This window comes from Oryctolagus cuniculus, chromosome 9, assembly GCF_051225735.1.
Source record: "Oryctolagus cuniculus isolate XC-2025 breed Fujian yellow rabbit chromosome 9, ASM5122573v1, whole genome shotgun sequence".
Taxonomy (NCBI): domain Eukaryota; kingdom Metazoa; phylum Chordata; class Mammalia; order Lagomorpha; family Leporidae; genus Oryctolagus; species Oryctolagus cuniculus.
The window spans coordinates 4,147,778-4,162,342 of NC_142875.1; positions in this window are offsets into that span (position 1 = coordinate 4,147,778).

Sequence of the window (14,565 nt, forward strand, 5' to 3'; positions counted from 1 at the left end):
GTGGTGGCAGCCATTGGAGGGTGACCCAATGGCAAAAGGAAGACCTTTCTCTCTGTCTCTCTCTCACTGTCCACTCTGTCAAAAAAAAAAAAAAATACCTGTGGCTCTTAAGAAAATGAATGAAATTGCCAGAGGTAACGAAACAAAAAAGGAGTCAGGAGCCCAAGGCCACAAGCTGACCCCAAAGCTTGAGCCTCTAGAGAATCATTTTAACAGGATGTCTGAGCCAGTAGTCACCCTGGAGAACAATCTAGAAACTCATTCAGTGAGATTTGGTTGTGTTGTTGACATGAACCAGGAACCTCATCAACAGGGAAGAGTAGGGGGCGAGGCCAAGCTCTGATGGGAAACCAGATGTTGGGGGTAACGCAGGATTACTTTTGTAGCAGATCAACAAGATGCAGGAAATACCTACACAGGGATGCTGTGAATATGCATGTAATAAACTAGGCAGCACCATGGAGAGCTCTCAAGGGCACTACAAAGAAAACACAGTGAGATTCACAGTGTAATACCATGTATGTTAATTTGAAACAAGTACATAACTCTATAATTTGCTTGTTTATAAATGTATCTAAATCAGTTGTTCTCAGTCTCACTCAGACATGGGAATCATTAGGGCCTAAAACAATGCTCTCAGAATCCATGCACAGGGACACAGCTTGATGTCATCCATGGCTGACCCAACACTAATTATTTTTTAAGGTCCTAAGTGACTTAATGGCCAGAGTACAGAACCAATAGTCTAGACACCTTTATTGCACAGTATTCAAACATGTGCATAGAGGATCAAAGACGATTAAGTGCAGTCAGTTCTGCTACAACACTTGTTTTGAAAACTAAAATTTCCTGCTACATGATTGACATGTTAGGGAACAATTTGAGCTTCGTGTGAATTTTATGTTTTGTTTATGCCTGATTTTATCTGCAGGAAACATCGGAGGTATGCAAAAACACCTGCTCCCAGATACACAGCTGTGCAGCAATGCACAAAATCCACGCAGGTATGTGCTCCCCAGATCTACCCTGAACCTGAGGTCACCCCACCTGATGAGCCGCACTGTCCACACACTGCTGATGCAACGTTCCTGCAGTTGCGAGTTACCCCTCCTGGGCCTTACAGCATCTCAGGAGCCCTCCCTAGACCCTCTTCCACGAGCAACTTTAGGTCCTTATCAACACACTGTCTCATACTCATTATAGTATTATGCATTTCTTAGCCACTTAGCATGGAAAACCGTGATAACATTTTCAGTAGGTACAATTTTTTTTTTCTGTGTCACTGACGGAGTTTTTGAGTAATGTATTTCCCATAGCTCCCTGGTTTCTATTGTTGAATTTTGCACACTGTGGTTCTTTTGAGAACTATACTGCTGGAACCTTGTCAAGAGTGGATCCAAGACCCATCAGGACCATCCTCTGTCTCTTTGTGATTGGGCTGCCCAGTGCCTAGCACACCCGTTCCCTGCCACTCTTTCCCTCACTCGCTCTGTCAGCTCTTGCTCCACTTCCCGGCCCTCACACACTTGTCTCACCTCTGTTCTTTCTGCTTCCTCTGCCTGGGATGTCCATCTTCCTGGATACCTGCACATATCGGCTCCTCACCGCCCTCAGGTTCTGCTCAGACAACACTTGGTCAGAGAATCCTTCCCTGGACACTGACGTAAAACACCATCCTTACGTTAGAGTGTCTCTCTCTTTCTGACGTGTCACATGTCTCTGAGCCACTCAGATGCAGATCTGCAGATCACAAAGGGGGACTTTGATTGTGTTCCCTGCCCTGCAACTCACCTCACAGAGGACCTGCCACCTAGAGATCTCTCCATGACCTTCCGTGAATAACTGAACCTATCTCTCTCTTTTGTTCTATTCCAGTGAATTTGTCAATACAATCAATGGTAAATCGATAGGAAAATCAATGGGTTCTTTTCCATCCTCTCTATAGCATCTGGCACATGACCGTTCCCTTCTTTTAAACTCCAATTTTCTGTTCACTTTCCTCCTCTTGTAATTAACCTCTTCCACCTCTGGCTGCCTCTCAGATCCTTTGCTGCTTTCTCGCCTTCTCCTAATCCCTGGAGTCGGATGCTCCCTGCGGCTCTGCTCAAGGCTTCCCCCACTTGCTTCTGTATAAGTTTTCTGGTCAAGCTTACCCAGTCCCTTTCTTTAAATATCATTTATGTGTTGATGAAACCAAAATTTCTGTTCCAGCACAAATCTCCGTCTATTTACTTGTCTATCCCCTGTTTCAGGAACAAAAGTCCAGCATATCATAAGCTTGTAAATGATATTTATTAAGTAAGTCTCATTCTTGAACTTCAGAAACCTCAAGGTAAAATCTAAACTTTCAAAATTAAATTCAAGGCCAGCGCCATGGCTCAATAGGCTAATCCTCCGCCTTGTGGCACCTGCACCCCAGGTTCTAGGCCCCATCGGGGCGCCGGATTCTGTCCCGGTTGCCCCTCTTCCAGGCCAGCTCTCTGCTGTGGCCAGGGAGTGCAGTGGAGGATGGCCCAAGTGCTTGGGCCCTGCACTCCATGGGAGACCAGGAGAAGCACCTGGCTCCTGGCTTCGGATCAGCGCAGTGCGCTGGCCGCAGCGCGCTGGCCGCAAATGGCTGCTACAGCCGGCGCCCGGCGCTCTGCACTGATCGGAAGCCAGGAGCCAGGTGCTTCTCCTGGTCCCCCATGCGGATGCAGGGGCCCAAGCACTTGGGCCATCCTCCACTGCCTTCCCAGGCCACAGCAGAGAGCTGGCCTGGAAGAGGGGCAACCGGGACAGAATCCAGTGCCCCGACCGGGACTAGAACCCGATGTGCCAGCGGATTAGCCAAGTGAGCCACTGCACTGGCCTCTACGTTTTCTTAACTAAAGTTTTCTCATATTTTATTGTCTCTATGTCTCAGCTTAGATCGAGTTCACAGTTCTTCCATCCCTCACATGATGCCACAAGGAGTCTTTATCACACTCACTCCACGGAAGTTCAGTTGTGCATTTGCTTGGTTGTGTTTGTGTGTGCTGCACTTGCTTGTGAGTGTCTTGTAGATAGCTATCGTTCTGTGACTATTGTATCAGTCTGATGACTAACAAATTGTTTTCAATGAATGAATGACCATAGCCCCCTGGTTCATTCACCACATTTAAAAATTCTGGTTTGAAAGCATCACCCCACTTGGAAAAGAGTAAGGCCCCAGAATGGAGAATATTAGGGATTAGAGACAGGAAAGAAAGGCTGGGTGTACACAAACCAGGAAGATCAGACTAAGAAGCAGCAGGAAGATAAACAAGACTTACGTGATGCTGAGGTCCGTGGGTCTGAGTTCAGGTTTTCTTTGCTTTCCCTTAGTTACCTGAGGCTTGGTTCCACACTCTGCTGGGCTTCACAAAGCTATCAGGTGATCACTGATTTCACCAACTCCGTAGATTCTCGGGCAAACCTCATACCTCCAGGGGCTAAGTCAATAGAACTTTTTTCCTGTTGTTACTATTTTGCTCATAGAAATCTAATTCTTATTTTTCCAACTCAGATACACCACTAATGATCACAAAAGAATAACCCTTCAAAACTTACTTAGACATCTGCCTGTGAACTTCATATGCTCATCTTGGCATTAAGTCCGTCAGAGACCTAGAGAGAAATCCGTGGCACTGTCAAGGGGAAGAAGTGAGGGAAGTACAGGGGTGTTAATGAAGCTGCGTGCAGGGTATTAGGAAACCAATAACAAAGTGTCTCTGTTCCTTGACCCGGAGGTGCCAGGAGGACGTGGTCCCTGGAATACCAAGAGGTGAGCCGAGCCATGTGGAGAGGGATAATGGGTAAGGATCTGGTCTTAGGGGGAGGAACACACCAACCAGCCTGCAGCAGCTGCAGGAGGCAACAGCAGAAGAGCCCAGTGTACTTTCCCTCCCTCACCCCATCCACGCGATTGGGGCTTCCCGGTTTAGGCCAACTACAGACTCCTTGTTAATTCACCCTTGCAGGTCAGCCTCCTGCAGCACAGGGCACGGTTCAGAAGTAAGCAGGGTCTGCAATGTGGAATGCACACAAACACAGGCAAATCTCAGCTCTTCCAGAATCCCCCAGAATGGCCTGAAATCATATCTAAGATTTGAAGACACAGAAAAAAACTAAAGTCAAATATAAAAGTGTATCTATCATCTTACCATCTTGTTTATATATAACCTATGTATGTGTGTGTGTGTGTGTGTGTGTGTTCACTGTGCAGTTCTGAGCACAGGCACCAGAAATCACAATATGAGCATTTTTCAACACTGTGGGATGTGTGATTTAACAAAAGCAGTGATATATGGTTACATTGCAAAGATGTAATTCCTCATAAAGCTCTAGGCATTGACAAAGCTCTAAAGCAGAACTCAGACTCAAAGACATAAAGTATTCAGATACCATTTAACACTTAGGGCTTGAAAAAGAACAAAATGATACTATTCTTCAGACACGCCACTGGTGGGTCTGTTATTTTGTTGTGTTGAGTTCTAGTCTACAAATTAAATTAGATGGAAGTCTTGGAAGAATTGGTTTTGTTTGTCCGTTAGAAAACATGCGCTGAGATGTTCAGAGTTTGCCAGGAAAACTCACAGAAATATCTTCCCAAACAACATCAAAGGCAGCCTAAAGACAACTTCTCATCAATGTGTGCTCAGCTCTGAGTACACATGTCCAGCACATATACACATACATGTCACATATACATGTGTGTGCTCGGCTCTCTATAGATACACACACACACCCCTTATGCAAATGTGTCTTTGTGTTCATGTAACTGCCAATCAAATCAAGACATAGGTCATTTCCCACCCGAAAGCCTCCCACTGTCCCTCGAAGTCAGTATCTGCACCTTGGCTGCCATCACGCTTCCGTTTCTATCGCTGTGTACTGGCTTTGCCTGATCCAGGTCCAGGCTACGAAATGGGCCTGCTCGGGCTGATCTCTTTACTTCTAGTCTTCCTCCGGTTTCTTCTGCTGAGAGGGGCACCCCTGTTACAGGTAGCGGTCACCGCTCCGTCTCCTTTCTGCTGCTGGGGAAGATGCCAGTGCATCCAAGTGCGCATCCCGTTCTGCTGTTGATGGACACTTGGGCCTCTCCCGCTGTGGGGCTTCCATAGATGCAGATGCTGTGAACACCTGTGTGCTGTTCTCTGATGGACGCAGGCTCGCCCCTGCCGCCACAGCAGGCTTTTCAGGCTGAGTTTGTCTCAGGTGGAGAGCAGGGTTCCGTGCATCATAAGCAGCAGCAGGGGGAATTGCTGTGCTGCATGGGCCGGGCAGGGAGGAGTTGTTAAAATCATTTACTGGGCCAGCGCCGCGGCTCACTAGGCTAATCCTCCACCTAGCGGCGCCAGCACACCGGGTTCTAGTCCCGGTCGGGGCACCAGATTCTGTCCCGGTTGCTCCTCTTCCAGGCCAGCTCTCTGCTGTGGCCAGGGAGTGCAGTGGAGGATGGCCCAGGTGCTTGGGCCCTGCACCCCATGGGAGACCAGGAGAAGCACCTGGCTCCTGGCTTTGGATCAGCGCGGTGCGCTGGTCGCGGCAGCCATTGGAGGGTGAACCAACGGCAAAGGAAGACCTTTCTCTCTGTCTCTCTCTCTCACTGTCCACTCTGCCTGTCAAAAAAAAATCATTTACTGTCCAATCCAAGTGGGAGGGAACATGCTCTCCCACTCTTCTTTCCTGATGGTTTTGGACATGAAGTCTCCTAAGTTTTCACATTTCTAAATGGATGTTGCTTGTATAATACAGCCTATTGCTTTTATATATTAGTTTTTCAACCCATCTGCTACATTTTCTTGTGTTATCACACCATCTACATTTTGCACATTCTCTTGGATTTTTTCCTTATTACTTGGGAATCTTGTATGCTCCCACTTCTGGTATTTTATTGCACTTCTTTGCATTCTCTTTAGTATATTCTTTTAGCTAATTGTCTCAAATAATAATAAAGGATCAGTGTTACTGGCTGATTAATTTCTGAGCTGTTTAAAAATGATTTTTTTAAAAGATTTACTTTTATTTATTTGAAAGGAAGAATTACAGAGAGGCAGAGGCAGAGACAGAGAGAGAGAGATCTTCTATGTGCTGGTTCATCCCTCAGATGGCTGCAACGGCCAGAGCTGTGCTGATCCGAAGCCAGGAGCTTTTTCATGGTCTCCTATGCAGGTGCAGGAACCTGAGGACGTGGGCCATCTTCCACTGCTTTCCCAGGCCATAGCAGAGAGCTGGATCAGAAGTGGAGCAGCCAGGACTTGAACCAGTGCCTATATGGGATGCCGGGACTGCAGGCAGCGGCTTTACCCGCTATGCCACAGTGCCAGCCCCTATAAATATTTCTTGTCTTGTACCATTAAGCATCTGCTGGGTTTTGATTTGAGATATATGCTTGCAAATTCCTAATTTATTAAACAGCTTTCATCAAGGAAAATGTAGAATTTTATCAATTAGATTTTTAGCCTCCATCAAGATATTGCTTTTCCTCCTTCAGGACATTAATGTGTTCTAATGCATTCATTTGTTTCTATTTGGAAAGTATTTGTTTTCTTAGAAAAATGTTATTAACTTCTATTTTAGATCTCATTCTCTAAAATCAACTTTACACATTTAGTTTGTCCTAGGTAATAATTTCATTCAATTTTTAAATTATTATTTAAAGTTATTAGGTTTGCATTTAGCAGTGTAATCACATGTAGCTGTTTCCATTACTTTTGTGTTTCTTTAGTGACTTTTACTTATTGTATTTTGTCTTATTTGCCTTGTAATTACGCCATTGCTGCTATACAAATGACCAATTCTCAAATGTCTGTGTTACTGAATTAATAATTAGCTGAAGATTTCACATTTACCTCTTTGTCTTGCATTCCATGGAAAATTTTTAATTTTTGGAAAAAGGGTCTTATTCATTCTTGGTTCTTCTGCTGTTTTCACTCAAAATTTATTCCTGGTGTGTTCCCTGATATTTGTTCCTAAGTTCACATCCAGTGTGTGTGTGTATCTGTGTGAATGTGTGCATGTGTGTCTATGTGTGTGTCTATGTGTATATATATAGTGTATGTGTGTGTGCATATGCATTGCATGTGTGTATTGTGTGAAAGTGTGTATATGTGTGTATGTGTTTATGTGTGTGTTTATGTGTGTGTGCATGTGTGTTTATACTTGTGTGTGCATGTGTGTATTGTGTGAAAGTGTGTATATGTGTGTATGTTTATACTTGTGTATGTATGTATGTGTGTGCATGTGTATATGTGTGTGAAAGTGTGTATATGTGTGTTTATATTTGTGTATGTGTTTATGTGTGTGTGCATGTGTGTATGTGTGTATACTTGTGTGTGCATGTGTATATGTGTGTGAAAGTGTGTATATATGTGTATGTTTATACTTGTGTGTGCATGTGTGTGCATGTGTGTGTGTGTAAATCCTTTCAGCCTAGTTATGAAGCTGCCTCCAAGGAGGAACGCCTGTCTTTGCAGGCTCCTCGGGTCGCCTGCTCCCTGAGACTTCTGGAAGTTAAATTGCCTGCATAGATTGCTCGCTGACTTGTGGCAGTGTCGACACATGTTAGAAACTGGCTTAAGAAGAGGGTTGCAGTTATAAATTCTCCAGGGACTCTGTTCCTTTCCACCTAGAGTGACCATATATCCCAGCCTTCTGTTGTACCATGGCTATAAACAGTGTAACTTTCACCTCCAAAGTGTCCTGGTTGGAAGAAAAATTACACGGTCACTGCACACTGAAGTTACACCAGCTCATGTGCTTTCCGTCTGCCTTGGGCAGCAGAGTTATGTCTCGCTTTCCTTTACAGAGACTGCTAACCCTCTGGGGCCAGCTCCACTCAGTCAGGGTTCACCCTGAGACTGCCAAGCTGGGAAGGCCCTGGGCAACATCTCCTGCCAGATGCCGTCACTGAAATCCAGTCCCACACGTCTCGGAGCCCACAGCACAGCCCCTGAAGGGGACATATGATTGCAATGCGTGGTTCCTGAGAGCAGGGGTCCTTGAACACGTCTTTTGCTTCTTTGATTCTTGACTGGCGCTTGAATAGACCACACACTCCCACACTCCGCGTGGGCTGATGAGACGGAGCAGAGCCCCTGCCCTCTGCCCTCCTCCCTTGCAGCTCTGGATGGCCCACGAGAACTTCCTGAGCAATGAGGTCTGAGTTCGATGCTGTTGGAAACAGGAGTGTGGCACCAGGGAAGGATGCAGAACAGAGAGGACTTTGGCCTTGCATCGTGTCTGGAACACAGAGATGGCGCCTGGTCAGAGACAGGGGCCTCTCAGTTGACAAATGACAAGTGTGGGCAGGCATTTAGCCGAGTTGTTAGGATGCCCTGATCCCACATTTTGCTAACGCAGACCCTGGGAGGACAGGGGTGATGGCCAAGTACTCGTGTTCCTGACTCCTACGTGGGAATCCTGGGTTAAGTTCCCAGCTCCCAGCTTTGGCCTGACCACTGTGGAATGTCTCTGTCTCTTCCCTCCACCTCAGGTATGTGAGATAGCAACCACAACCACACAGATAGCAAATGTGCCTGGTGCCCTTCCAGACTTACACTTAGGAGGGTAGGATGGCTACAGGCACATTTTCCAGAATCCCTTGCAGCTGAGTCCTGCATGCAACTCTGCACCTGCTACGTGTGCTTAGACGAGGGCGCTGAAACTGAATTGAGAAATACTAAAGATTGGCGTAATCGGAACCAGTGGACCCCATGTAATTCAAAAGCTGGTGACCATTTGGGTTCAGATAGTGAATGCTAGGAAACTGAATGCAACCTCAATGTTTTTAAATTCTTTGTATGAATAGAACAGATTTCATGCATTTCATATACACAGTTTTAAGAACATTATGATACATCCACCCTCTTTCCTCCTGTTTCTTATTTTTATTTCAATTTTTCTGATGATCTACTTCCTATTTACTTTATAATCAGAAGCTTAATCCTCCACTAGATAAATAATTCAACAAGTAAGCAGAGAGACAGACCACGGTTCTTCGGGAGTATAGATAAAGACAATAAATACTAATCAGGTTTCAAGATGTCAATTTCACTCCTATCCATTGCACTTTTTGTGCTTTATATATTAATTACCACAACTTAGATAAAGCATATGAAACTTGTCTTTTGGGACCAGCTTATTTCACTAAGCATAAGGGTCTCCAATTGCACTCAAGTACCCATTTTGTTGTGAAAGACAGGTTTTCATTCTTCTTTATGGTTGAGTGGTATTTCACCGTGTATGGATTAAATATTCAATTATTTTTACAGTAAGGGAAATGTATCTTATTTCATGGTTCTAAAGGTGAACAGGTACAATGATTTAACAGTAGTTTGGATTCCCTGTTGACTTCCCATGGAATCAAATAAAAGTAATTATTGGAGTGCTAAACACAGCGGTTTTCATTTTTTTTAAAGATTTATTTATTTATTTTGAAAGTCAGAGTTACAGAGAAAGGAGTGACAGAGGTAAAGAGATCTTCCATCTGCTGGTTTACTTCCCACATGGCCTCGATGGCCAGTGCTGGACCAGGCCAAAGTGAAGAGCCAGGAGCTTCATGCAAGTCTCCCACGTGGGTGGCAGGGGCCCAAACAGTTGGATCATCTGCGGCTTTTCCCAGGCCATCAGCAGGGAGTTGGATCAGAAGTAGGGCACCAGGGACATTAACTGGTGCCTGTATGAGATGCCTGCATCACAGATGGCGGCTTTACCTGCTATGCCACAATTCCAGCCCCCAAAACAGTCGTTTTCACAAAGATTAAGTTAAAAACATCAAAACAGCACTTGATAATATTAGCCCCAAATTCAAGGAAAATGTGGACAATCATGACATACCTACTTTTTCACGATTCTTAGTAATCTTGAAGCCACCAAAGACCACTAGATAAATAAGAAGCAGCAGCTCACAGAGAAAATGAAGATTTTTAGCCAACACTTCTGGCCTACAATTTTCATAGCAGTTCTCTGTCAAATGATTCCATAATCTATTTAAATATTAGAATACCAAAGGTAATTTCAGTTGAACTTGCCCGTAATGCGTAGTATGAATTTCACAAGTATTTAGTGAGCACCTACTATGTGCACTTTCTAGGCACTGGGAATGCAGCAGTGAACGGGACAGATTCAGTCTTTCCTCAAAGTCTTACATTCCCTTGGAAGAGGGTCTGACCCTCTGATATCCTAGTACACAAGGGGTCATCAAAAAAGTCCATGAGAGGACATATTATGGAAAAGCTATGCATGGATTTCAAAAAAGTTTTTCACCAAACTAAACATCATTTAATTCCACTTTGCATGAACTGTTAAGTCCACCATGTGCTTGTCTATGGAAATGATAATATACCCTGATGTTTCGTGCTTGTGTGTCCACTACTAGGGAAGGAAGTCTATTTAGTTGCTTGAGTAACTTTGCTCAGTCTTAAAAAAATAATAATAAATAAGCACAACACAAGCAAACATAAAAACCAACACATCCCCCTTGGGCACTCTTTGTAGGATGCTGAGTGTGTGTGATTTTCCACCTGTACGGCACAAGCAGTGACTGTTATAAATCAAGGCTTTTTATGGTGCCTGTACACTCGTAACGATTATTTGTATACAGTGAAAAGGGCTTTTCAACACAAATTGATGACACAACTCATTTTTAGCATGTCTGGAATCGATAATGTTTTATGAAATTATCCATTAGGCGCTGTCTTTAAAGTATAGCTATAATAGGATTTCTCTATCCTCACAAGCTGGGTTTGGAATCAGCTTATAAAAACACGGTGAGCAGCCAGGTAGCATTTGGTTGGCAATTTGAAACGTACCAGCCTTGGTTTGATGAACACAGGCGTTCAAGGCCAGGAACGACATGTTTGCCTGGGCTGTCCTCAGAGGCCGAGCAGGTAACAGGGGGCGACTCCACAAGCATGTTTTGACTGTTATCAACACGTAACTTGATTATAATTAGTGTAGAATGCACTGGACAAAAATTGCAAAGTTCCCAGTTTTAGAACAATCCAAGAAGTGGAAATGTTCATTACAAAATGTGCTTTTAAACATTAAGGAGATAAAAAAAAAAATGAGAGACTTGGGGAACCAGTGCTATAGCATAGTAGGTTAAGCATCTGCCTGCGGTGCTGGCATCCCATATGGGCACCAGTTCGAGTTCTGGTTCCTCCTCTTCTGATCCAGCTTTCTGCTGTGGCCTGGGAAAGCAGTGGAAGATGGCCCAAGTCCTTGGGCCCCTGCACCCATGTGGGAGACCCAGAAGAGACTCCTGGCTCCTGGCTTCAGATCGGCACAGCTCCAGCCATTGCAGCCAATTAGGGAGTGAACAAGTGGACGGAAGATCTCTTTCTCTGTCTCTGTCTATAATTCTGCCTTTCAATTAAATAAACAAAACCTTTTAAAAAGAGAGAGAGAGAGAGAGAGACACTTTCAGTGTGTTTCTACTGCTTGATAAGACATTGCTGGTTTCCTGTTCACTTGAATTTGAACAAAGACTAGCATATACATATAAAACATTCACACACCAAGGTCTAGCTACTGCTCTAAAATCAGCTCCTCTTTAAACAGAAATTGTTGAGGCTTTTGCTAGACTGGCTGTAACTGCTATCTTCTGTGAATTTCATTTTGGTCCAGCATTCTTTATAAGCTGTGGGGAAAAAATGGAAACGTTACCACCATCTGTACTGGCGAATCGCTGTTAATTTTGGGTAAACCTGGTTCTACGACTTAACATACACTTCATTGTCTGGTGAAATTTTTTAGATAAGAAAAAATGTAAATTGATTTATTATATGAAAGACAACTATTATGATATAATGTATTCAAATTCTGCCTGGAGAGGAAGCTAATTTTACCTGAATTCTCAAGAAAGAAAAAGCACTGGCAAAGCTTCTTAAATTAGTAAAAATCTTAGAATATACGACCGCCTTCTTTAACACAGAGTACACCAGGCGCATCTGCACGTTGCTTCCAAGTCAGCTCCTGGGCGCTCTTCCCACGCTTGCACATTTTTGGTATTGCACCCTTGATGATTTCCTCTGAATTAGATGGAAAACATTCCTCAGAGACACAACGGGCATTTCCCTGCTGCATTTTTACTTAGGCTGAACAGGGGGCTGGGACTGGCGCTGTGGCACGGTGGGCATCCCATATGGGCGCCAATTCCAGTCCCAGCTGCTCCTCTTCCAATCCAGCTCCCTGCTATGGCCTGGGAAAGCAGTAGAAGATGGCCCAAGTCCCTGGGCCCCTGCACCTGCCGGGGAGACACGGAAGAAGCTCCTGGCTCCTAGCTTTTCGTATATGCTCAGCTCTGGTCATCACGGCCAATTGGAGAGTGAACCAGCGGATGGAAGACCTATCTCTCTGTCTCTAACTCACTCTGTGACTCTGTCTCTCAAATAAATAAATAAAAATCAAAAGAGAGAGAGAGAGGAAGGAAGGAAGGAAGGAAGGAAGGAAGGAAGGAAGGAAGGAAGGAAGGAAGGAAGGAAGGAAGGAAGACTGCCGGCACTGCCGCTCGCTAGGCTAATCCTCCACCTGCGGCGCCAACACCCCAGGTTCTTGTCCCGGTTGGGGTGCCGGATTCTGTCCCAGTTGCTCCTCTTCCAGTCCAGCTCTCTGCTGTGGCCCAAGAAGGCAGTGGAGAATGGCCCAATTGCTTGGGTCCTACACCCACATGGGAGACCAGGAGGAAGCACCTGACTCCCGGCTCCTGGCTTCGGATTGGCACAGCACTGGCCTTAGCAGCCACTTGGGGGTGAACCAACTCTCTGTCTCTCTCTCTCAATGTCTAACTCTGCCTGTTTAAAAAAAAAGAAAGAAAGAAAGAAAGAAAAGAACAAAAGGCTAATCAGGCCACTGTGGAAGGGTAGAGTAGAGGACTGGCTGTGGGAACGGTACTTCCTGACCCGTGCTCCCAGGATGGGAGACAGAAGCCTTGGGGGAGCAGGGAGGAGATTCAGAGATCCTCTGCCCTGGGAACTGTGCCGCTGCAGGGAGGGGCCGGGGAGCTGAGCAGAGACGAGCAATCATTAGGCTAAAATCTTAGCAGAAGTGTGCTGGGGACAAACGTCCTTAACGGAAAACCAAGACATTTTAGGTTTCTAGGCTTTTACTTCTTAGGCATCTTCAACATAAAGTGCTTCTAAAACACATATGCTAGAACCCCCGTGTATTTTGTCAACTAGAAGACTGTGTTAGCATTTGCCCAACACTCACCTTCCTGACCTGCTGACCCCGTTCCTATCCCCGCTTCCACTGGACCTACATGTTTGCAGCATGTCTTCTGAGACAGGCCTACATGGCGTCCTCCACTTCCATCCAGGTTATCCCAAATGACAGGGTTGCCTACTTTTTTTACGGCTAATGGGAGGATGAGTTCAAGGGCTCTGTTGTACAGCGGAGTGAATCTGGCTAACAACATGTTGTGTTCCGGAAAAACACGGAGAGAGTGAGGTAAAGTGTCTCGCCACAGAAATGACAACTATGTGCACTGACGCATGTGCTAATTAGCTGGTGCTGCAACATGACAGGTTGCACAACAGAAATGCATACGCCCTTCCCTGTGACAGACGATAATGTCAGCAAGTCTGCATGTCAGCCTGCTCTCGGATCGATGAGCACAGGCAGAAAAAAAATCTCTCTCTGCAGTGCAGGGGCCCAAGGCCTTGTGTGCAGCACTTTTTAGGAAGGCATAATGCACATATGATAAAACTCACTTGTTGAAGTGTACATTCCAGTGGCTTCCAAGGTCAGGGCATTCTCACCAGCCCCAGAAGCTCCCAACCAGTAGGCATCACCTCTACTCCCTTTCCTCTGAGCCCCACACAAACTCCACTCTACTCTGTGCCTCTACAGACGTGTCCATCCTGAGCATTTTGCACACACAGAATTAATGCTGTGTGGCCACCAATTGCATTCTTTCAGAACGGCAGATTACATTTGAAGTTCACAGTTGTAGTATCGTTTTCTTTTAAAAAGTTGCATTATAAATTAGCTACTGAGTAAAAGATCTGCAGATCAAGTTTCACGTAAATGAAGAGGTAACTGGTCACTCATTGGCCTTCTTCATTCTTTTCCTGAAAAACCAAGAGTCCTGAAGCATCCTGTGGTCATGCTACTGCATCAAAAACAAACTATTGGGTTAGGGATGCCTCCCTGCAAATTGATCCAGTTTCTCGGTTGGTTAAGGAATACATAGTAATCAAAATCAGTAAGAGCCAATTGCTGGTAAATATTAGGAGAGGAGGCAAGATGGCGGAATAGGAAGGGAGCACACCGATAGTTTGGGGAGAGATAGTTTAATAAAAGTGGAGATACTGCAGGTTCAAGGAAGAGTAGGGGAGGAAACAGCAGAAGAAACTCTTCCGGAACGCGTGATTCACAGCGGACCTGCATGGAGAGCGTGGGAGCCCACAGTTCGGGACACCAGCGGCAGACTCAACACACCAGCGCTGGAACGCGAGGTGAGCCGAACCTCAATAGCCCGAGACACCGGCAGGCAAGCGGAGAGAGGAGACTAGAGGGAACGACCCCCCGGGGGTGGGGGGGAACTTCAGGCTAACTGGA